Source organism: Falco rusticolus, chromosome 16 (assembly GCF_015220075.1).
Source record: "Falco rusticolus isolate bFalRus1 chromosome 16, bFalRus1.pri, whole genome shotgun sequence".
NCBI classification, from domain to species: domain Eukaryota; kingdom Metazoa; phylum Chordata; class Aves; order Falconiformes; family Falconidae; genus Falco; species Falco rusticolus.
In genome coordinates, this window is record NC_051202.1 from 176,497 (window position 1) to 200,834 (window position 24,338).

At 40.4% G+C, this 24,338-nt stretch overlaps 1 long non-coding RNA gene across 4 annotated transcripts in view; it reads left to right on the forward strand.

Annotated features, from left to right (window-relative positions):
- LOC119158295 overlaps positions 1-24,338 on the forward strand; it is a 152,755-nt gene that overhangs the window by 115,108 nt on the left and 13,309 nt on the right. For 3 of the 4 annotated variants that reach the window (XR_005107828.1, XR_005107831.1, XR_005107830.1), the window contains one exon: positions 5,324-5,403. This is a non-coding gene — a long non-coding RNA (uncharacterized LOC119158295). Of the gene's footprint in view, positions 1-5,323; positions 5,404-7,639; positions 7,846-24,338 lie in introns of all 4 variants that reach the window. The other variant, XR_005107829.1, reaches the window with a different exon arrangement.

The window sequence follows — 24,338 nt, forward strand, 5'->3', positions numbered from 1 at the left end:
GCCGTAGCATAGGGCTCGAGTTCCTCACATGAGCAACAAGTACTGGGGTAGGGAATGAGCATTTGACCCTATACGCCCAACGCATGGTGATGCTTCTCCTGGATGGGGTGGCACCATGGCGTGACACTGACTGTGCTGAAACGAAGGCAGGGACCACTCTCAGCTCTGGCATGGAAACCCTCTGAGGCTGAGCAAATGGACTCACTTCTCCTGTGCTTTTGCTGGCCTGGGTATAAAGTGAAGATGATGCTCCTTAAGGCAGTTGGGGCTCCCCTCCTGGAATATGCTGCCTTCAGTAAAAGCCCTCAGCTGGACCTGAAAGCAGGACTAACTAGCTCCAAGGCACAGCCCATGAAATTGGCTTTTCCTGTATGTGCTGCTGTTGAATTCGTAGGTTACTGGATTCCTCATTTGAGGACTGAAATTCTTGTCTTGTGAAATGCAGTGTACAAAACAAGCAAAAGGCAGGTGTTGAATGATTGTACTGAGCTGTCTGTCAGTGGGAGAGGATTTGAGACTGTGAGAGATGGGAGGAGGGCCTAAAGAAAGAGATGTATTTCCTGCATCCCAATAACAAGGAACCGGGGGGGGGAGGGGGGGGGGGGGGGAAGTTTAATTTTGTCCCAGCCAAGGGCTGGTGCATTGTCAGTTACTGAGGCATGGATTGTGCTAGTGACAGTCACCTTCCACGAATGGGTCAGGTTTTGATTTAACCTGCCCCTTCCTAAAAGTAGCGAGTGAAAATATTACTTCTAAATGTATGATTTAGGAACATGCACATCAGGACTGGAAAAAAAAAAAAATGGTTGTTTAGTATGTATATATGACCCCACTGTGCTGAGAGAATGAGCTGGTCTGTAGCCCCAAATGTCTGGTGGCAGAGAGTGGGTCCGATATTGTTAGATCTGGCAGGGTTTCAGACATCTGCCAGGGGACGGGGGATTTTGTTAGGAGAGGTGGGAGAGAGAGAGGAGCGAGAGAGACACAAGAAAGCTCAGGGAGGCTTATATATATGCCTCAATAACACTTCCTCTTTAAGATTCCCTTACTAAGCTCGGCTCTTATATTTTATATTCAGCACGAAGGTTCCCGCCCCGCCCCCCAGCCCTCCCCACCCACCACCACCCTCTCTCCCTTTAACTTGTTAAGTTTGAAAGATGATATATACACACAGTTTGCTTTGCCAGTCAGCCCGTTTAAGGCCAAGATTAATGCAGTGCATTGGTGCAATCATGCCGCAGTGGTGCGTGATCAGAATACGAGATGGAATATAGGGGGAAAGGCCAGAAATGTGCCTGTATTCTGAGTTTACACAAGTCTCCTTAGCAACTTGTCTGGTTGTTTTTTGTTGTTTTTTTTTTTTTTTTCACGTGGGGGGTGTGTGCACGCGCGGGAGCGTTGTCCCAAATCACCAGTGAATAAAACATTCCCTGAGTTTTTAAATAGCTTCGGTTGATGGTCTTGTTGTTTTCCCTTCTCCTTTTCCTTTTGTTAAATTAGTGGCTGAATTTTTTATTAATTTTTTTTTTCCCCTGGAGGGAGGAGGGTACAGGGGGAGACTCCGAAAGGGATGGCAGTTGGGCTGGGGGTGGGGGCACCGTAATAGTTTTTATTGTGACTTCTAGAGAGTTGGTTTCTTTCCAGTTGTTCACATCTCAGCATGTGGAATTATTGTGCTTTCTCCCGATTTGCCACAGAATTGGCAGTAGACTGACATTGTTAGTCATTTGAATTGTATTTGGATCTGGGCTGATTTTTTTTCATGTATTTATTTATTTCAAAACAATTTCTTTTATTTTGAAAATATGCACAATATATTTTATAGCCTGTAAAATGCAGGGGGGGGGGCGGGAAGAGGGTGAGAGGACTGTGGCAAGGCTGTCCCCTGAACCGTCCCATTATTCACCTCCCCATACAATTTTTTTTTAGTTGCCTACTGAAGAAACCCCCTTCCTCCCCATAGGAGGGAGTGGCCTTTTAGTGATCAAGGTACGTTGGATATTTTTTTTTCCCCAGTTTGTGTGATACTTTATTAATAGCATGGGGCAAGAATGAAGATGTAGGCTGGGGAGAGCAGGGGAGGAGGTGACGGCGGGTGGAGGGAGAGGAAAGAGTTATCCTCAAAGTACTGTACCTTGAAATAACTCAAGGGAAAATAGTTGCTGCCTCACTTGAGTTGCTTTCAAAATCTTGCTGTGCGCTTTTACTTTTTCTTTTACTTCTATTTTTTTAAAGCTTTTGGGGTGGGGTGGGGGGGTGGGTGGGGGGAGAAAAAAGAAACTGAGCCAAAAAAAATTTTAAAGGCTTGGTCTTGGCTTCTATACAAACAGATGTTGCCTGTCATTCCGTTGTTAAGCAGGCAGCAGATTGGAGCAAGCAGCAGCAGTTTAGGGGGAACTGCAGAAGAACTGGAAAGTGGGAGATATATAGATATAAAAATATCTTTTTTTTCTTTCTTTTTTTTTTTTTTGTTCTACACATAAATATTTTTCTCCCTGGAATTATCTCTAATTACAACATGTCTATTTTACATTTTTCATTCATTTTTTTTTTTTTAAGTGGGCAAAATAAATCCAAAACAAAATGGAAAAGCACTAGGAACTTTCACTCAAATTTTACCAAAGCAGCTATCTTTTGGGGTGTTTTTGAGAGCTTGTCAGTTTGATTTTTTGCTCTTTTTCACATAGGCGAACATGTGTAGGAAAGGGGGTTCTATTGGAAATGCTTAAGGCATTCTCGGTAAGTGAAAATTTGCAATGAATTAGGTCAGGGATTCTGTTGTTTTTCTTGCTGCTAGCCCTGTTTCTGTTGAGCTTGCCCTGGAGTTCTTGCTGTACGTGGAATTGTGAAGGTTGAAGGCCTTTCTGTCTCCTTTCCAAGTTTTAGCAACATTGTAAGAACAAGAATCACGTTGTTTATACAGTAGAAGTTCTAACGAAGCACCGATACGCTCCATATTGTGGCTCTTTTGTGTTCTGCATGTGCTTGTGGGTTTAATTCCCCTGTTCTTTTTATGCTCTTGTTTTTTATTTCCCACTTCATTTTTAATTTCTGCTTTCTGATTTATTTGTAGTATGCCTGGGAGAGACAGAAAATAGCAAAACATGGGGAGTTTTGAGCCGAAAGAGTTAAAAGTTTCTTGGCACACGAGCAGCAGTTTAGCAACAGATCAATTCATTTAAATGAAAGAAATCACAGACCAAGCCATCTGATTTTGAAATTTCACATCTTATGCTTTCACTTCAGAACAAAGCTTCTGTTTTTCTTTCCCCCTTATTAATTCACGCTGGTTTTGTTTAAGACTGTTGGTTTTCATAGAAACTTTAAGCTGTCTGTAGTCTGCCTCTTTTTCTCTTAAAATATGAAATAGGGGGCTGTATTCGTCTTCTGCTAGTTGCAGTTAGCTCTGCTGTAAAGTCAGCCATAAACCTCTGCACATATAACAGCTGGTGCCAGAGCTGTTTTCACCCTCGATTACTGTATGTTTGGAACAGCTTCCATTTTCTGGCTTGCAGGCTGTATAAACAGTCACCTATGTACTGCGAAAAAACAGTCGTCTCCAGCCATTCTGACTACCCTGTGTGCATTACATATGCGCGTAGGTCTGTCTGCATGGGTAACTCAAGGAACTGTCTCTGAGTGGGAATTTTCCTCACACAGATAGGAAGTATATGTCCCTCCAACATCTGTATCAAGAAGTAGTTGTTCGGACTGACTCTATGTGTGTCTGATGGAAGAGTTATATCATTCTATACTTTATGATGTATATTGAGCATAAGCCACTGTAAATGCTTTTAATAGCAAGTTAAAGTCCGAGAAGGATCACAACCAACTTTGTGTTGCTGTTTGTTCATTTAAATGCATTTGAGCCTTGGTACCATTCCCAATAGTTTTGTTGCTACATCAAGTAAAATAAAATAAATCAACTCATATATAGAGAAGTTGGGGATTTTAAAAAATCTATTCCCACCATCCTTCTACACAATCTCTTAAAAAAAAATAAAAAGTCTGTTGCTTACGATAAATGGATGTGTTTGATGAAAGAATTCGCAGCGCTGTACTGAATTTTGATGGAAGCTTTTGCGCCGTGATGCTGAGTCTCTTCACGGTGGCATTGCGTCAAGAGAAAGGCCGTGATGTTTGGGCATGGGTGAACTCCTATCAGAGGGAAGCAGCAAAAGGGTGGGGTAGGAGTCTGTGTGCAGGGGGAATCCTTTTGTTAGCCTGCTCCCCAACCTCTGCTCCCCTGCACCCCCTGCAAGAAATCCTCAGTAAGAAAGAATAGTCTTAAGCTGCAGCAAGTGGATTTAAAAAATAGGTAGTGGGGGGGAGAAGTATCAACCTCCACCTCTAATGTGACTACAATTGATCGTGGGTCTGGACATTTTTATTATTTCCTTCTCTTACACTAGATCTCCCAACTGTGTTGTAAGAAAACGCCAGGATTCTGAGCGTGAGTCCGTCCCCCCCAGTATTGGAAATATTTCTGTGGGTGTCGTTGTGGTTACATCACAGCGCGCTCCTTCCTCATCTCCATTCTTGTGCAAAATTCAAATAATTCCCCCCCCCCTCCCCGATAGCAGCTGTGCATGGTTTTTTAAGTCGGTCTTTAACGTTGCGAAAGGAACAATAAAATGAAAGGCAAAACCGGCATCTTAAAACTTGGCAAGTGAAAGCAGCTTGGACTGGCAGCCAAGAATCCTGCTGTGGTGCAAAAAGAATAGCATCCACGAAGCCACCACAATCCGGGGTTTCTCTTCTTTTAACAATCGCATCGGCAGAGAGAAATAATTATTCCTTGTATCAGTGTTAAAAGAGTCAAAAAGCTTAAAATGCTTGCTTGGTGAACCTTCTCAAAAGCAGGTAACAATCCTCCTATTTGATTCTGTTTTATCAAACTTTAATTGGATAAGGATCTATATATGATAAATAATCAGTTTAAGAAGTTGATGCGTGTTACTAACTAGCAGGGAATGCATTTGCTGTTGCAACTTCCACATTGCTGTATTTTTTCTTAATCGCTTTGGTGGTAATAGAATTGGCAAACTTCATAAATGTTTTAGTTACAAGAAATGTTTTATTTCCACAGATTTAACTCATTGTGGGGGGGAGGGCAGGAGTAGTTTGATCCAAGATGTAACATGGAATATAATTTAAAAAAATAATATGTAAAAATCAGGACATCAGGAGGGGGGAGTAATTTCTGTCTTAGGACCTTGTCTGTTCCTTTTGTTTCTAAAGCTGTAGCCTCTGGATATATAAAGGTAAAATCCATTTTTTGAAAATATGCCATGAAAATATCCATAAATATTTTGTCTTCCAGAATACGTTCCTTGAAGAGTTGGGCCTAGCAATATGGCAGCGCACATTCGATAAGAAATCTTGTAAAATGCTGCTACTGAGGTAATTTGGTTTCTCATACATTTTCCAGTCAGTATCTTCCTTTTCCTTATGATTTCTTAAAATTATTTGAAGTACAGGAATCTATTGATACAGGTCTTCTCAGGTTTATGAGAGAGAGAGAGAGAGAGAGAGAGATTGTGTGTGTGTGCGTGTGTATAAAAAAAAATAAATATATATATATATGTATTTCTAGGCCTAAATAGATTAGGATTAAAACTAGAGGGAAGAGGTGAGGGAAAAGAATAGCAATTATTTAGCTGTTTCTTATTTGTCTTGTTTTCATGAGAGAAGTATGAAATGGCTGCAAACAGCTTTTTTACTCAGGCACACAATGCATTCCATAATGATCAGTTTTCCTGGACAGGGCATTTATGCTTTGTGGTTTGTAAGAATACCACCCACAGACCAAAACCAATGTTATGTCTTCAGAGACTTTATTTCTACATCTTTCCTTCTATATTCCTTTGGCTATAAATCTATAAAATGCCAGTTTTATACTGGGTTAATTCTAATGAAAGTGTATTACTTTTTTGACTGTCCCAGGCTGTAGTAGCAAAGCCTGTGATCACTGACATATTTTAAAATTAATAGTGAAGCAAAGTATGCTTAGTATAAGGATATAGCAGTGCTTAATATAAATAATATGATCCTTCATGTACAGGTGGAAACTTTTTATTTGTAATCTTAGCATTCTAGACAAATACAGTGTGAAGACAATAGATTCGTTTGCCTATCATGGATTTTCTGCCACTATGTATATGTTCATCAGGTTTTCAAAAGGTACAATAGCTGTACGATTAATCAATGTAGAGAAATGTTTCAAAACCCAGATCTTGTATATTCTATGGCTCTCATTCAATCTCCCTGCATATATTTGACGTAAGTGAAATTCATCTTTAAAATGCAGTGCTCATTAAAAACGTATATATATCTCCATATCTTTCAAAAAACAAAACCATGTTCATTTGCTGCTGCCTTTATCAGTTCACTGTCTCAAATGAGTTTTTTTTCCAAAATGTATGAAAAGGAGTAGGTTGGTTCCTGGATACTTGTAATTTACAGCACGCAGGTGCCATTAAATGAAATCTCTGTGCCACCGAGCTGCCTTTCTTCAGGGCCCACAGGAATGCAGAAGAGGTCGACCAGATTTATAGTGGGGGCCTGCCTGAGGGATTTGTTTGGCATACATAGGTGCTTTTCTAGAGATAGCTGTTGCTGCTTTCTCTTTTCCTCTCTTTCCTTTTTTAACAACTGAAGCTATGGCTTCAGTTCTTCCCTTTCGTTTTTGTTTTATATTCTTCCCCTTTTGTTTTGCAAAAGCCAATCAGGTAGCAAGGCAGTAGGAGATGTTTGGCCAGAACTGCAGCAGAGGTCGGCTCTCGTTTAGGCAACTAAATAAAGGGTGTATTTTCTGTGTGGGTCAACACCTAACAGCTGCCCTTGCAAGCATGTGATGGGCTCTTAGAAGGTCTGTCTCAGTTCTGTCTCTGAGAAGAGCTGCAATAACTCAGTAATAAAGAGCAGTTGCTGAAGTGCGTTGGGTGCCTGCAACTTCCATTCAGACCAGTCAGAATTGAGGACACGTGTCCTATACCACAAGGAGGTATGTACAGGCCACCCAAATGTTACATATTGGTTTCCTTCATGGACTTGAGCTATCCCAGTGGTTAGAAAGTGAGATTGTGAGCTACTAAGGAGGGGGTGGGGGGGTGAGTTTTAGAACTAGGAAAACCTAGTAACAATTTAACCTCCACACAGTATGTGTACTTCAGTGTGATAATTGCTTTTTTTCCTGTCTCAGATGAAAAAATAAAGTATTTCTTTGCCAGCACATACATGCAAATTAGCTTACCTTCATATACATACATTAACGTAAAGAGTGTTAGGGTCAAAATTAATATACTCATAAAGAAAATACTCTGTCTTATGCAATATTGCATTACAGCATGAGAGTGGCATGCAGAAGTCTGACAGAAAAATCCCTTGCCATCGTAATACTGGTACCGCAGCAGCAATGTTACTGACTCCTGATATTGTGCCTCTTAAGCCCTATTAGAGGGGTCAGAAGACAATTTGAATTTTAATCTTAGGTTCCCTGAAATAAATGAGCTTTGTAGTTAGAGGGCTTGGGTTATTTTTGGTAGGGTAGCATTTGTTATATTCCGTTTGCAGTTTGGTTCCAAAGAAGTGCACAATACGTGTATTTGTGCATGATGTGACTCTGTTCTGTCTGCAGGACCACGTGCTCCCTGACCCATTGCCTTGACCGCTGTACAATTATTGCAGGGCTAGACCTTTCTGATTTCTGGGTGCTCCTAAATTGCATTCAGGCTCAAACATAAAAGTTGTCCTGATTTTTCAAAGATGTTGAACCCCTGCAGCTCCTGTTCTTGGCATGAATTTTGAGTGCTGAAAACTTTGGAAAAGCTGGATACTTTTAAGGTAGGTATTGGAGTATAAGCATAGGAATCCAAACTTAGATGATCAATTTAGATAACCTTTGGACAGATGGAGAAAGTTTAACATCTCTATTGCTGGATGGAACAGGAGTTTCTTGTAACCCAGCCCAAGCAGTAATTCCAATAAAGGAAAACTGCATTTTTTTTAATTGCATACTTACCAGGTTGGAAAGGTTGAAGTGATTTATTTTAAGACCCTACACAAGAAGTGGGGGAAACTATCTAAAAGCATCCAAATAGCAAAATTATTTTCCAAGTGTTGACTACTTCATTTTATAGAGAATAATACTACCTTGCATTAACCTAGTTTATCTTCTGAAGAAAGAGAAGAGGTAGAAAGTGAAAATTTTGTGATGCTTTAAGCGACAATTAATCTCACTGATGTTGTTCACCACTTCTGTGTGGAGCTTACAGCCCGACTGCTTTGCAGCCTAACTCCGCAGCAGTTGCCCACCCAGTAAGATTTCATTAATGGGAAATGTTAGTTACACAGGAAAGAAAACTTGGAAACTTTGGGGGAAGGAGGGGATGCTTCTTGCTTGCAGTGGCAAAATTTTGCTCCATGACTGTTTTCCAATACTTAGTAGAAAAATCCTGAAGAAGTTTTATATTTGTCATTTTAGAAAGAAATGCAGTGAGACAGCAGAGAGACGGAGTTAGGGGAAAATTCTAGATTGTTTAACAGAGTGAAAGGATTTCTTTTCTTTAAAAATAGAGTTTAAATAGAACCCCAGACCAGTAATGACTTCTCTGAAAGTTAAAACAACTCTTAGGCAGTTGTTTCTTCTATCTGTCCTAACCAGGCTGCCAGAATGGAAATGAGACAGCTTTTTGTGGGGTGGGGGTATGCATGTGTATTGCAAGTCTGTCTACATACAAAAACTTTGCTGTGTGATTATTTGCTACGCTGTTAACGATGTACCTCCAACGTTGGCTGTTAATTCTCCAGTACTGTGTAATCATCAGTAATTCTGTCCAGCAAAGAACTCAAAAGAAAGAAACACAGATCTACTTTACTTTGTTTATTTTAATATTCATTTTATTTCACTAATTTTTTCCAGAGGGTTATATGGGAGTGAAGGAAACTGTAGCAACAGCGCTAATTTTATAGCAAATTCAGTAAGAAACTCTTCCCCCCACATCCCCATGCCCCTCCAACATCCCCCCCCCCTCCCCGCCCCTACTCCAAAGGAGGGCTTTTAAGGTGCTGAGGAGAATGAAGGCTGCTACTTACTAACAGCTCTGAAATTTCATTTGCAGAAATGGTTTTCCTCTTTAAATAGAAAATCAAAACCCACACCTAGCAAATTACAGAAGAGATCCCTGCCTGTTGCCACAAACCCGTAGATCCGAACTTGTGGTCATACTCCACACAAGCTTGTATCTATAGGTATGTGTCTATCTGGCAAGTGCTCAAAGTGTTGTGTTTATGCATTTAAACTGACAGTGTTCAACTTTGCTCTTTGTATCCTTCGTCTAATGCCTTCTTCCCTCCTCCTTTTTTTTTTTTTTTTAAGAAATATAAAATTAGAGCTGCAGATCTTGTTCTGCAATTATCATATCAGTTTTCAGCATTGGTTAGTGTTAAAATACACTCATACAAACCAGCAGTTCATTTGTGCCTGAGTAAAATGGGACAGGGGAGTTATTTGACATCAGACCGAAGAAATTAAAGCTCAGATACATTATGCATAGGTTTGGCTGTGGGGACGTGGTAGGGAGTGTTCTTAGGTGGTTTGATTCTGGGCTTCTTGGGAAGCACGTAAAATTGTTTCATTTATAATGTAACTTGGATCCATTCTTTCTTAGCTTAGTGGCAGCAATTTGTTTATGAGAGGAGTATATGCTCCTGTTTGCCTTTATTATCAAGTAACTTTGAATCACTGGGTACGCTGCAGGCTTGCAGCTCTGTAACAGAGGAGGGTATTGAACCTCCAACTACTATTCTGTCTCAAAAACCACTTTATTGTAGAACCCCATCCCTTCCAGTTTCATGGTACTTGTGTCTTTCAAAATAGTTTTTAAGGGAAAACAATCATGCTGGAAAAACCTCACCATGTCAGCAGGCAATATAAAACCTGCTGCATAAAACTAACATTTTTAAGTTATGAAAGTGGAACAATTATTTTTTAAAAAGTCATTTTTTAAAAACCTCACATACAGATTCTATATGAGAATAATTAGGCTGTAAACTCAAAATAAAGTCTGACTGTTTTTTTCCAGCAGCGTTCAGTGTTAATTCTACCAGAGATTTGGTCTGCATTTCCACTTTTAAATTTCTCTGGTTTTGAACTTGGTTGGTTTGACGCACACTGCTGCAGTCCAAAAAAGTTTGGGGTTTTTTTCCTTGCTGAATTTCCAGGGTTTTCTATGTGTTTTCTATTTACTATAGAAGCATAAAACGATGTCAAAGAAGGCTTCTGCTAATAAAATTTCAGTCTAACTGCTTTTCTTTCTCCCTGTGAATTGAAACTAGCTTTTAAAAAAGAAAATAAAATGCACAGTTTGGCATTCTGTGTGACCATGCATCTGGGTACAGGAGCTGGTGGTCAATATTCACCTCCTGCATGTATGGGAGATTAAGGTATAAAAGCTGCACTGCAGCAGATGCGTGGTTTCCAGAAGAACTTTTGCTGCTGGGCTGTCTCTGTAGTGCGAGGCAGCTGTTTTTCCAGCTGTGTGCTTACCATTGCCACAGCACAGGATGAGCGCTGAGCACCTCTCTTCAGGTTTCATTTACCTGTATGGAAAAGGCCTTAAGACGCATGGCCACAGGTAATGGCTTGGCTTTTCAAAAAACAGACAGTAAGAGGTGGCTGAGGGGGACGGATAAGTCTCTTCCAAGCAAGGGTGCTGCAAGGCCACACTGAAGCCTGGTTGTGGGGTACTGTCCAGAATATGGACCTTGAGTCAAGATCTCCTTTGGCATGTGGTGCTGGTTCCCGCCTCCACTTTGGTTTTGCTAGTGGACGTTGTTTCATCCTTAGTGGAATGAGTAGGGTATCGTCATGGGCAGTGATCGAAGCAGGATGAGACTACATCCAGTTGTGACAGTAAAAACAGTTTTTCCCAGAGGAGCTGTTAATATTCTGTGTTGGCTTTTGTTTGTTTGTTTTAAAATGCTGTGAATATTCACTGCATTAGATTCCTGTCTTATGGCTACAAAGGAAGAATTGGCTCATTTCATCTAACCGCCAAAGAGAAATGAGCTGGTCAAACCCAGTTCCCAATATAATACGTATTTCTGCATGGTGGTCTCTTCTCTGTAAAGCCATTTGGAGACATCAGGCTTCTGGCAGAATTTGCTGAGAAAAGCCTGGAATTTGTCATGGATGTTTCTAGAGGCTAGCACTTCAGGTGACATTGCTTTGAGAGAGCCAAAAGCCCATGGCAGGGAAATTGGGCAGATGTGTCGCAAAATGAGATACCACAGTTGGGTCTGAAAGCATATTTTTGGATTAGAAAAATCAGTATTTGAATCAAAGAACAGGAAAGCAGAAACGTGTGTTGTTTTTTTTTAAACATTGTAGTGTAATTTCTCACTGACTATGTTGGGACCTGCTAGTCAGTATCTAACTTCCCTTCCCCCCCCTCCCCCCTCCTTCGGTGAGAGACTTGATCTAAACATGGCTGGATACTTAGGAAGCAAAACTTAGAAATGTACCATCAGAAATGGGGCAAAGATGCAAGCCCTGTGCTTCTGTGAGGAGAACCATCACATTGTATTCTGAGGCTAAGCATGTTTTCTGGTTGCTTCTGGTTTTCTGGTGCTTGGCAAAGAAAAAGGGTATCTGTGCCACTGTGTGGGTATGCGTCAGCTCAGCCTGACGTGAGCTTGGAGACGCTGTGGCCTCTGCTTTATGGGACAGGGTAAACATGCCCAAGGAAGCCTCTTGAACACTGGTGTCTTCTGCAGCACTGGGTGCAGCAGCATGGCCACAGAGAGGACACCACCATGGGCATAGGAAGAGTTGGCACATCTGTCAGCAATACCAGCATAGCTTCTCTGAGCAGAGTGTAGCCATGCTTTCTGCCACGATGCTACATGTAATTTGGGTCTTTGTATTGCAGTGCTCTCCCACTATACCTGTTTGCTTGGCATTGCTAAGGCTGCACTCCCTGTGCCAAACTTAGTACTTGGGATGGCCTGGCTCCCACTTCTGCCTTCCTGCCACTAGCTCATGTGCCTTTCCCCTCTCCTCCTTCTCCTCTTATGTTTTACTAAATTTTAGAATTTATTTTAGTTTGTTTCTTGTTAAACTGCCCCCTGTTATTTTTTAACTATAGCCTCCAATATTCTCCCCCACCCTTTTGTTTTTTCAGCTCAGCTTTTTGAAAAGAACTGTATTGTGTTTTCAGCGTTAATTTGTATTTCTTTTCTGTTGGTTGTATTTCACTGCACTTCATTAAGTTGTAGAGCAAAACTGGAGTCTGAAAAAATGATGTGAAGAACCTTGAAATGTGTCTTCTCTTTACGATAGAAAAAACTAATTGGAGTCTGTGGAGCTTCTACCTGTGTGTTTCTTATGAATTTTTTTCCTCTCTTTGTTGGTAAGGAGCTTACATTTATGCAACAGCTTTGATCCAAGTGCCATACAGAGTGCACAGAGATCTCTTCATCTGTCACTGAGGCACAGCAACTGCATAACAGCGGAGAGACACACTGCAAAATTGCTAAGGGCAGGAAGTACTGAATACTTCACCCAGTTTGATGTTGCAGGGGAACTTAAAGAAATAGAAGGCAGTTACTGTAGCTGGAAACAAACCAGAGCACCTGAATGTAGAAAGTACCAAGAAGGCCTGGAGGACATGAAAAAGTCCCCAAATCCTCTTCAAAAATTGATACCTTAATTAATGCAGTCCCTCTCTCTAGCAATAGGCAGAGTCATTGCTTTAGTACCTCCCAAGGGGAAAACAAATGCCTCCTGTGGAACTGCATGGCTATATCTGCATCTGGGGAGGCTTTACTACAATTGCATTTCATTTGGCCAGTTACAGTTTAAACTAGAAGCAGTAGTTCTTGCCTGAAGACCAGACCAAAGATTTTCCAAAGCAGATTCCTCTGATTTTTCAGGCTTGGTAAATCATGGTTTTCTCCCTTGGAGTAACAAGGCCATTTCTCTTTTCTGTTCCTGGCATCTTTCACTGAACGCACCTGTAAGGTCCCTTGCAGACAAGCAAGTTGCACAGTATCCACTGGGGTATGAAAATTATTACATTTGTGTGCTCCCCCTTTTCCCAGTCTCGTCTGGTGTGGAGCACAGTGAGCCCTTATCAGCAGAAGAGCACACAATAGCATTCGGGTAATTAGAATAACCATATGCAGTGGCAAATGGGATTCATGATAAGCAGAATGTAATTGTGTACCCTGCAACTTGAACCATATCCAAATGCCCTTATTTAGATAATCAAATCTGGTTAAAATCTTAAAAAGCAGATAAATTTCAGTGTTCTGATTATTTCAGTAATCTGACTTATTTTTCCCCCTCTGTTTATTTGTGCTTTTAAATCAGTAAGGGAGAAAATAAGGAGAGGATGTTCTTAGGGGAGGAATGCAAGACTAAGACAGACACCTGCCCTTGAGCCAGGAAGTCTCCATAACTTAGGAACATTGGCTACAGCAGTTTGGAGGAGGAGAGGAGTTGTGCTCCAGCTGGCCTGTGGAGCCTTTGGTTGTAGATATGCAGTATCGTGCTGAAATACAGCCTCACCATGCCACCCTGGCAGTGGCACCAGGCTTTGGTACAGCTTCCTGGTGATCACCTATGAGTTCCTTTAGTTTTCAGTGCGGATGTGAAAACAGCTTTGGCTCTGGGTCCTTATTATGGTGTGCAGAATCTTGAACAAGAGTATTCAACCTGGGCTCACTGAGCTTCACACAAGAAGCATAGAGCACTGCTCAATCACAGGGCAGGCCTGGGCTAAGCAAAATAACCTAGGTTTTGTGGTCAGAGCAATCAGCCTTGCAGCCCTTGTGTCACCTTGCCCAGCAGCATCACTGATCTGCCCTTAGACCCAGCACAAAGTGTCTATGTCATGTGTTGTATAACCCTGAGCTGATGCTGCACTCCAGCTGCTGACAAAAAGCTCTATATGGTTCAGGAGTGAGAGCGTGGCTACCTTTCCCCTAGAAAGTACCAGATACTGTAATGTAATATTGAGTAAATCTTCAGATTGCTGTAACTCTTGCTAAAAATTGAGGCAAACGCCATTTTTTAAATGTGTTGAAAAGTTCTGGACAGCTTCCAAAATATTTACTTGCTCTGGATTTCAGCTGAGCCCAGATGAGACTTCTTTCCTTGTTTTGCAGACTCTTGAAGTTCCAGCCCTGTTTAGCATATCTGCCAGACTTCTAGGAGTTCTCTGAGCTAGAGTAAACGTTGGAACCTCTTGAGGTTCCTCATCACAACTAAGTTCTAATAACAAAGTTTCATCAAGTAAAGCTGAATGGGTGAGATGACCAGTAAGGAATCATGTCAGCATTTCCATTGTACAATCTCTTCTGTCTGAGGCTTATGAAAGTCAGCTGTAAAAAAGATCACTCTGGGCTGAAATTTAGCAAACAAGTTTTCAGACCTCAAACTGGAACAAGTATCATTTGTGGGGTTTGGTATTTATTTTTTTCTCAATGACTTAAGGAAATATATTTGCTTCACGAGTATTTTCTGCTTTCCACCCGCTCCTTGGCTAGCCCTGCAATAGCCTGCCTGGGATCTGAAAGTGAAGGTGGGTTCTTCCTTCTTCAGCATCATTCACATCCATAAAGATTCAGAGCCAAATCTCAGCTGATGATTTTACTGAGGATAATAACAAAATATAATTCAGCTTTCCTGAATACATCTGTACTGAATTCCCATTGCTGGTATCCTTACTCTCTTGTTCATATCTGTAAAGTCAATAGGAGTGGTTTTTAAATGCACACAAAATGTGGTAGAGCTGCAGGGGCAGTATTTTCTGTGTCATTATTTGTGAATATTCTCCCCTCTGAAACCCTCCTTTTCTGTGGATTGTGACTAAATAGCTGCTTTGCATTGAAGCACGGTTTTCAAAAAAATAAATACTTTAATATTGCAGCCATTCAGTCCTCAAAAATCAGTTCTGGATTTGAATTCTCTCCTCATTTGTGGAAAAATTAAAGTTTGGGTTTGTGTAGTGTAAAGTAGGGGAAGCAGGTTTCTGAATGTTTCTCTCGCCTGAAGTCCATGAAGGGAGCAGGCGGTAAGAGGAGCGATACTTCTGCATAACTTCATAGTCCAGACTAAAGCTTGCACCTTGATCTAAGGTCTTCTGAGGTCAGTGGCATGGGCTGTTGTTAAGTTCAGAGGCAGAAACCTGTGATCTCTCTGGGAAGAACTGCTACAATGACATTTCCTTTCCATTTGAAAATAAGTATTCATTGAACATGAATTCCATCTTCTGTGTGATAAGACAGCAGTCTTTTTCACGTTTACTTAAGCTACTGTATTTCAGAATTCAGAGGGTTACACTAAGTAAAAGAACACAATTTTGATTATAATGTTGCTTTAAAATAAAACTAGCTGGGCTGGGACAGAGATTTCCTTTTGTTCACAGAAGTGTGAAATCATTTCTGTGGTTCTGAAAAAGCAAGAGGCCTAACAGGGTTCACAAACAATAGGCTCTGGGGCACATGAACTTACATAGGAACACACAGCTCTACATGTAATGCAGTTCTCCCTATCACAATTTTTAATAGGAACTTTTACAACATTGATACATATCATAATTGAACATTATCATTAGATTACATATTTAGTCTAATTACATAATTCGATATGATTGTGCTAATTGGGTAAAGACATAATTGACAAAAATCACCAGAAAACAAACATGGAGATTCATGCCACCAAAAGAAAGTGTCTTAATAGACACCAGTGCTGTGAATCTCTCTTGCTTTCCTCCCTGAAGAATGTCTGTACTACATAGGTAGTTACCAAAGAGTCAGGCATTCATAGGTATTGTGAAGCAGTGGTAATTAGATGACTTCTGTTTTAATATTTGATCTCTATTCCTAAACTCAATGCTTCATGTCAGTAATAGCAGAGATATTCTAATTGGTGGAACGACTAGATGTGTGACACTCTTTTCTGCTTGAAATTACAGTTACTCTGAGATGCAAATACACTCATCTGTCCAAGCTTCATCTGAGCTTAGAGCGGTGGGAACAAAATACCTGTAATTCTAAAGCCAAGCTTTCAAAAATGGGGAAAATTTGCCAGGATAATCTGGTTTTAATTTGCCCGGATAATCAGGCTACAGAGGTATCTAAAAATTGACCAGAGGGTGAGTTAGGTATCAGACCCTGGGACAGAAGCTGCTTTAGTAATTAGAAAATACTTTATCTTAAAGTATTTTTGTAATGCTCTGTAAAGAGAGCATAGGTTGCCTACAGGTCCACAGAAGGACTTGCTTATTACCATCACATTTCTGCAGAGAGGTGTTAGTACACGTGGGAGCTTGGATACAAATATTTTCCCAGTGAGGACCTTCTCTCAGTGGTTTGTGCTTGGACACTGCTATGGCACCTTGGAGCAGGTCTTGGTACTTGCAGCAAAAGCACATGTGCCAAGCGGGGCTCAGCTCAATATAGTGACGGGGGAGGGAGCGAGAATGCTCTTTGAATAAGTGCCAGCACAGGGCTGACAGCTCAAGGATTTGTAAATGTGGTGATGAAGAGGAAGTTGAAGTTGCGATGGAAGAGCAGCAAGGAGAGGTGGCGAGTCATGAACAAAACAGTCACAGTGGCACTTGCCAACCTAAGAAAAATTTAGGTTATTTAGGCACAAGTTGGGAGTAAGGATTTTTTTCATAAGGAGTTCTCTATTGTAATATATCTATGAAAGGACCTTTACTGAGTTGAGGATATAAATGAAACAAAACACCTTTCCCCTGCCTTCTATTTTAGAGCAAATTATTGGAGAGGTTTTTTCTCAGCTCTGCTTAAAACTGCCTGGTCTGCAAGGTACGCCTGTGTTAGTCTCAATGCAGTGGTGTTGTTAACAGTACTTTCCTTGATTAAACTGATCAGAGGGAGATAATAATTTTTAAATTGTTTGAATTATATAATATCTACCATTCATGACAAGACAGAGATATTGGAAAATACTTGTAATTATAAGTTGTATAAAACATGAGTGGCCTAGCCATGTGACACGGAAATGGTTTAGTTTATAGCTACAGAATATGAAATAGGACATTTTTGAAAGTCTAAAGGGGAGTTAAGTCTCCTGGGTCACACAGAAATCAGGTGGGATTTGAGATCTTCCATCACCCTAAATGAGCATACAGGTTCATTGGGTTCCATAGGGCTACATTAGTTACATCATTGGATTTCATGTCAGAAGGCAGATGTTCAGTGCACAAAAATTATGACGTTGCATCAAGGAATTGGGATGATTTCAGGATGCTTTTAGACAGCAGTAAAGCTCCTGGTCAGTGTTGAGGGCCAAAGAGCCATGGTTTCCTTACCCAGATTTGTGGCTGGATCACTGTTCTAACTAATAAAATGGTTAACAGTGACTCTATTGTTAGGGTACTTTCCTGCCCTGTTAACTAAAATAATATGTTGTATTTTCACAGAGCCTTATCAGGTCAAAGTAAACTTTACCAAATATGGAGTCATTATAAATTCCGCTGATACTATAAACATTACGTACATTTGAACCTTGCAGAAGGATTGGGTTTTTTCAAATGCTCTTCTGCTGCTGCAAGCGGAATTCTGAAGAGTAGTATTATTTCTTGTCTTCTTCCTTTATTTCTAGTCAGGATTTGAATGTAAAGGTAGAGCACTGACTTTTTCATAATCAGCAATGCTACTTTATCCTAAGAAAACAGAAACAACCAAGGTGCCATCTATTCAGCACTGCTCAGCGTTTGTTCATAGGGTTTGATTCCCTTGTAATCCCCTTCCATTACAGAGCTGCTGTGCCTGAGGATGCATTCACCTGAGAGGCAGGATCTCAGGACTGATTCAGTTCCACTGTCTGCACTAGCATATTTTAAGATGCTAATCCCTGTTTGTAAGCCATAATAAATAGGCAGCATGCTGCTTTAAGTAATACCTTGGTGGGTAATGGGAATGAGTCACAATGATAACATCCTGGTTGTTTGACTGTGAACTAATACAAGTTAAAAATGTAACGTGTTCCTTGTTAAGAGAACACCTTATTCTGACTGCTAAAGAGTGGCTCAGTGTTGCATTTCTAAAATCGTTAATCTTAACAAGAGTTTGATGCAAGGGTTAAATTTACTTAAAACTTCCCACCCTTTTTCTCCTAATCCCACTCCTGCAACCATGCTTTAAACATGCAGGAGTCAAGATGCATGTTCCAAGGTTAATGTTGTATGTGTTCAAAAAGGAAAAGACATGTTAGGACAAATGTCATCCTAAGCCTTATTCAAGTGCTTTAAAAAGACGTATGTGTATGTTCTGTGCTGTAGTGCAGATGCATTTACTGTGGAAGAGGAAAGGTATTCTTTTGGCCAGAGGCAAAATTCCCTCTTGTGTGAAAAGTGACCATGATCTTGTCTATATCTAGAAGTAATAACCATGGCTTACTGTGTCTTATCTATTAACATATGCAGTGTGGGGAGCTGCATTTGGTTTTGGTGTCTTTCACCAGCAAAGCATTAATTACTTCTAAATTAGTGCACTGAGAATTTTGAGGACTTTTTTTTTAACTAGAAACCCTGACATTATGTCGGCTGTGAAGTGTTGGGTAGCTTTCAGCATTTTTGACTGCATGCATCCAGGTTGAGGTAGTAGGTTGTATAGTTTAGAATTACACCAAGGGAGATAACTGTACAACCTCCTAGCTTTCCTTGGGTCTTGCACAGAACGGCGTGATGAGCGACCATAATTCCTCAGCAATGTTTGCTCTGGACACATGGAACAGGAAAGAGCAGGTAAGATGAGCTGGAAAACCTGTTATTTTCTTCTGCCACTCTAGGACTTCAGAAATGTTCATTCTCTTGGCATTTTTTACCTGTTGGTGCTATATTATTGAGGATTTTGCAGATTCAGTGGACTAGTAATACTTGTCTTCCTTTATTAGCATTCAAGCAGCACAATGTGTAACATTCCTAAAAAGCACCATGGCAACATATCAGTGTTATCGCCTTTGCAGTCAGCAATCAGAAGTCTCCAAAGGTAACATGAAAAACATCCTGTATTGTATCTGTTATTGAGGTGTGTAAGCAGGTTTCCCTTTCCATTAGTCTTTGGCTGGTTTGGTTAGTTCTACACCAGGAGTTAAACAAGGCTGTGCCCTGTGGCAGTGTGAGACCTGGCACACTCATTGTCTCTCAGGAAGCGTAGGAGGCTGGTGCTGATGCTTCCAGATAAAGCCTGTAAGGGTTTTTGTGAAAGTACCTAAATCTACACAGTCCTCAGGAGAGCTGTTTTTAGGGAATATCTATTAGCAATTACAGTCGGCTAAAACGGTGATTCTTAAGGGGGTTTTGTCCCCCTAGGCTTGTACAGTTACATTAGGTGTTTCAAAGGCTGATGCTTCTGGACACATCCAGTAGAGGTGGTTTGCTTCTCCCTCACAAGAGTTTGGATTAAGGAGCTGTGGAACCACCCCAAATTTTGTGGAGGAACTGTGTGGAGAATGGGTACATGGTGAGCCAGCTATTCTGGGCAAAAGACCATGTTTCTGATTTATCTTCCACGTCTAAAATGCAGGGACTATACCAAGTATATCTAGCTGCTATTGAAATCTACAGCTTTATTTGCCTAAGGAAAAAAAAAAACCTCTGAAACTCTGGCATTTATCTGGTAAAGTTTAAACACAAGTGTCAAGGTCTTCAAGCTGGCATTGTTCAGGATTCTGGTCCCCTGGCAGCCTGAGTGAAGATGGTGGCTGTAATGTTTGGTCAGGGCCCAGAACACGAGCTGTGTTACGTCTTTTGACTACATATATGACTAATTCTGACAAGAGGTTTAGGGTTCCCAGATAGAAGGGAGGCTGTTTGCTAGTGGGTAAACTTTCTAAGTTAGCGAATAAAAGTAAAAGGTAGGCACAGGGTTCATTTTGTTAGGCTACTCTAAAAGTGTGAAAATGATAACAATATTTGGAGATATTCTACATTACCCAGAAAAATGTTTTTTCTGGTAAAACGGCACTTAAAAACTTTAATATCTGCAAATCCTTGTTCACTGAGCGCAAAGAGAAGCTGTTGGTTTCTCAGGTGTTACTCAGTGCTCAATTATTAGTTATTCAAAGAGTGGATTAGTGGGATTTTATTTCTTCTTGTTTTCAAAGAGGTTACATATATCACTGCCATGGTTTATAACTCTGCAGTTCCTTGGGACAAGGCAAGTATCCGAGTGAACACAACGCTGCCTCTGTGGTTCATGAAGGCACATACATCAAACACGTGCAGGTAGTTAAAAAAGAGGAATCTTTTTGGCACATTTTAGGCAGAACTCCCCCCCCCCCTAAATCTTCTTGCAGATGGAAGTGAAAATTTTCAGCTGTGAATCCACAAGCTACATTGACTCGCATCCAGTGTAGAGCTGTTCCGTAAGGGTCGATTATTTTTTTGTTGTTGTTTTTTAACCTGCATTGTACTTCTCTAGGAATAGCTTTATGAATGGGGAGTAATAACTCCCAAATAAGAACAGTCACTTTTCTTTTTGATGGGAGCATTTTAGATCTTATTTGCACACATATAAGGGAACTTCTTAAGGTTCAAAAATAGCAGTTATTTATACTAATACACACAATTGTGGCTATCAAACTTAGATAAGTATGTTAATCATATGATATGTAAATCAAATGATCTCTCTTGCTCCAAAGAACAAGGAATAATAATTAAAAAGGAGAATGGTCAGTGGTAAACGTAATTCAACGTGCATATTTTTCTTCTGAACAAAATAGCATTCCAGCTCTCCCTGTGATGAGGGGAATGTATTGTCAATTAATTAGACTTCCATCATATGTCCTCGGATGCCCTTCTATCATATGCCTTCCATATGTCCTTATGTCATATGCCTTCCATATGCCCTCTGTGTAATTAAGCTTCTATCATATGGCTTGTATCATATGCCATTTCAATAGATTTCCAAGAGAATATGGCAGTGTTAAAATTATGGACCTTTTGCAATGAGTAAAGCAACGACTCATGAGCTGTAGACTAAAAGAGGAGGAGGCAAAAGGAAGGTGGCTCACCCTGAACAGTTCCTTTAACTGCCATTTTTGTTTCTCTCAGCTTGGGCAATGAACAGACAAAGATGTTCAAAGATTTCCTTGTTTTTCATTACATTCCCAGTTTTTATTCAGCTAAGCCTGTAAATAGTCAGAGAGATAGCAACCGTTTTTCAGCGAACATTTCCACTGGAATGTAAAATGCAAAAGAAGTGATCTACCTCCCTGAAAACTGTCCTGGGATAATGAAATGTAAACTTTGATCTTGGTTTTGTCCCTTCAAGTCTGTAATGCAAAGTGAAGCACTAGAAATCTCATGGTTAGAGAATTAATGAAAATGAGATGGTACCTTTTACTTAAGCACGCATCCCTGTTCTCCCTTAAGGACCATGGGTGCAGAGAGTATTGTGCTTTTCTTGGTATGGTGATCGCTTGGTAGGTAGTATCCTAATGTTCAAGAATATGTAGTGAAATGAATTCCAAATTTACTGTGACTTGTTAAGGATAAAGACCAAAACCAGGCACTGATGCTTATATACGTAATGAAGAAAACTGCAAGCATCCGAGGAATGATGAAGTCTTGGAATGGTTTCCAATGAAAAGATGGCAGCTAGTGTGCTCATTTGCCTTATGCACATTTATATATCTGTGCCTTCTTTCTTCCCAGCAACTTCTGAGACTATTTTCTAATCCCGGTCAGATTTGATAGAGGAGCAGTGACTTCTGAGACTATTCTGCTCCAGAAAGCTTTACAGAAATTATGGAAATCATAGCCATACATCCAGCAGTCAGGAAGAAGATTGAAAGGACAAAGGGAAGGTAAAATAGTCATATGTGCTGAGGTGCCCAAACTGTAAAATGGAGAGCAGTTTGTAGCATATGCCAGTTTACCTGGATTAACTGGATTGAATGAAGTAATGAGAACAGTTCAAACAGATTCCCACTGGCTAGTAACCAGCGCGTCCCTGAAGACTTTGTACTGTAGTTGCTAGAGCATGCTAAAACCCATACCATCATGACTTCACTGCTATTTTTATGTGCTTTGCCTAGATTATGCTAGAATTTACCAAACAATGGCCCTATATTTTGCTGTGTAGGCATACTGTTAGCCACTATTTGTAATATAGGTGCATTCCTGAAAGACAGGTAACAGGTCTTATTTTGGCTTAATCATTTTATTTTCAACGGAATTCTCATTTAAAACACACACAAAATATAACCAATCTCACTGGAAGCTCTAGGACATTAGGGAGATTATTTTGAAAAATTCATGTTGTGGTCCTGCATCATCATTAGTTTGCTGGTGCCACAGTCATAAACCGCATACTAAGGGAAGCCTTTAAGCCTCTTGTAGTGTACACTGAAATTATCTATCAAGAATAACTACTAAAGTGTTGTATTCAGAAATACCTTTTTTGGTTTTCCTGTTTGCTGGGCAGCTAGAAAATACTTGCAATAGTGCACCATTGCAAATTTTCTTTTGCTTCTGTGTTTTCTGTGGCTGTGATGCTTGTGAAAGATGGCCACCTTACAGTCTTGAAGAAGGAGGAACTCTCCTTATCCACAGAATTAGTACCTGATTGCTTGCGGCTCCATAAGTGTCTTCTGACCATTCTGTTGTGTGGCCTCACAGTTCTGCTTGGGGAGGGTAAGATGGTAAGAAAGCTGAGGCACGGGCTGTTTCCTGGGACCTGAATGGTGTTCCTTTGGAAAGGAGGTTGTAACTCAGAAACTTTGACTGTTAGAGGGATTTTTTTTTCCTTATTTTTTTTAAAAAAAAACAATGCCTTTCATCTGTTTCCACACCCAGCTGAAACTATGCTGCAACACTTCTGCTGCTAAATCAGATGCATTAAGTACAGTCAAATTTGTACATAAAAGTTTTGTAAGAACTGGGATGAAATAGAATGGAATGCCAGAATGACTCATTGTTTAATGAATAAGGCCCTAAGTGTTCTATTGGTGCCATTTATAAATCCGTATAAAATGTATAGAATTCATGTCATAACTGGAATTCCAAGCACAGCAACCTTGTAAGCTAAATTATGATGATGATAGGGTACTGCATAAATTAATATGAATTCTAACACGCTTCTGCTTGAAAGCTGCTCAGACAGTTAAAAATAAGACAATTTCATTACACAGATTCAAAGCCCAGACCTCAGAAATGCTGCTATGCTCTCCTTTTGAAATTATAAATTACTGAGGAAGGAAGTTCTTTTTTGCATGTTAGTGTCAAAAAGTATAACCTATAAGGGAAACAGATGTCCTTTCAATTAGATGTAGATAATTGATTGAAATGCATAGTGCGATTGGAAAATAAAAGAATTAGCTGGTGTAGACCAGCTCAATATTTGGAACTCTTCTATTGGAAATGAACAGTGTGAGGCCAAAGCAGAGATCTGAACACATAGCTCTGACTAACACTGTCCTTCTCAGTCTTACATTTCCCTTCTCGTAGCTTGGTGGCTTAGATATACAACCAGGTGAATTTCAACATTTCCAGCATGAGTTTTTGGCATAAGTTCTATATCCATTCAAACTTCAGTCAGAGACAAACTCATATATGTGTGCTGTTGGGCTGTCAGGATTTAACCTTGTGATAAAAGCTTCCAGTCTAAACTGGGACAGAAAGGAAATCTGACATTTGGAAATTTCCCATAGCAGAGGAAGATCCAAAATGTTTAACTTGAGAACACCTACCCCACCCCCACCCCTTTTTTTTTCTTTCTTTTTCAAGCAAGACAAAACTTTAAGTTGCCCTGACCCCACTGATGCTCCAGGCAGTCCCAGTTACATATATTTATATATATATATATTCAAAATATAAAATGTATTCTCCCTGAGCAAATAATTTTTTTACATGCAATAGTGTGAAATTAGCCTCTTTGTGCAATGTCATGGATGTCATGGCCCTGTTTCTTGGTTAAATAAGTTCAAGAATCAGGTTTCTGGGGCAAATATGGAAAGAAATTTAAATTCCACATTTTGTGTTATATGCAGTGGCTCCTCCTCACCACCACCTTTCCCTGCTTCCTTCTCAAAGTCATAGAAAACAGCTTCCTTTCCAGTTAGGTGATCCAAGATTGTCTGAGGTGTACTGCAAATGGAATGCCACTGGCTAAGAAATATTCCAAGCACTTACTTTCTTAAAGGCAGGAGAGAGCCACTACTAGTGCTAAGGATGAAGACACTTACCTATGGGGAAAGAGCTGTCAGCCCACAAGTGAGGACCCTACCAGTGGCTGCAGGATACCTGCTGGAGCTACTCCCTGGCTCCTGCCAGACATCTCTCAATGTACAACTA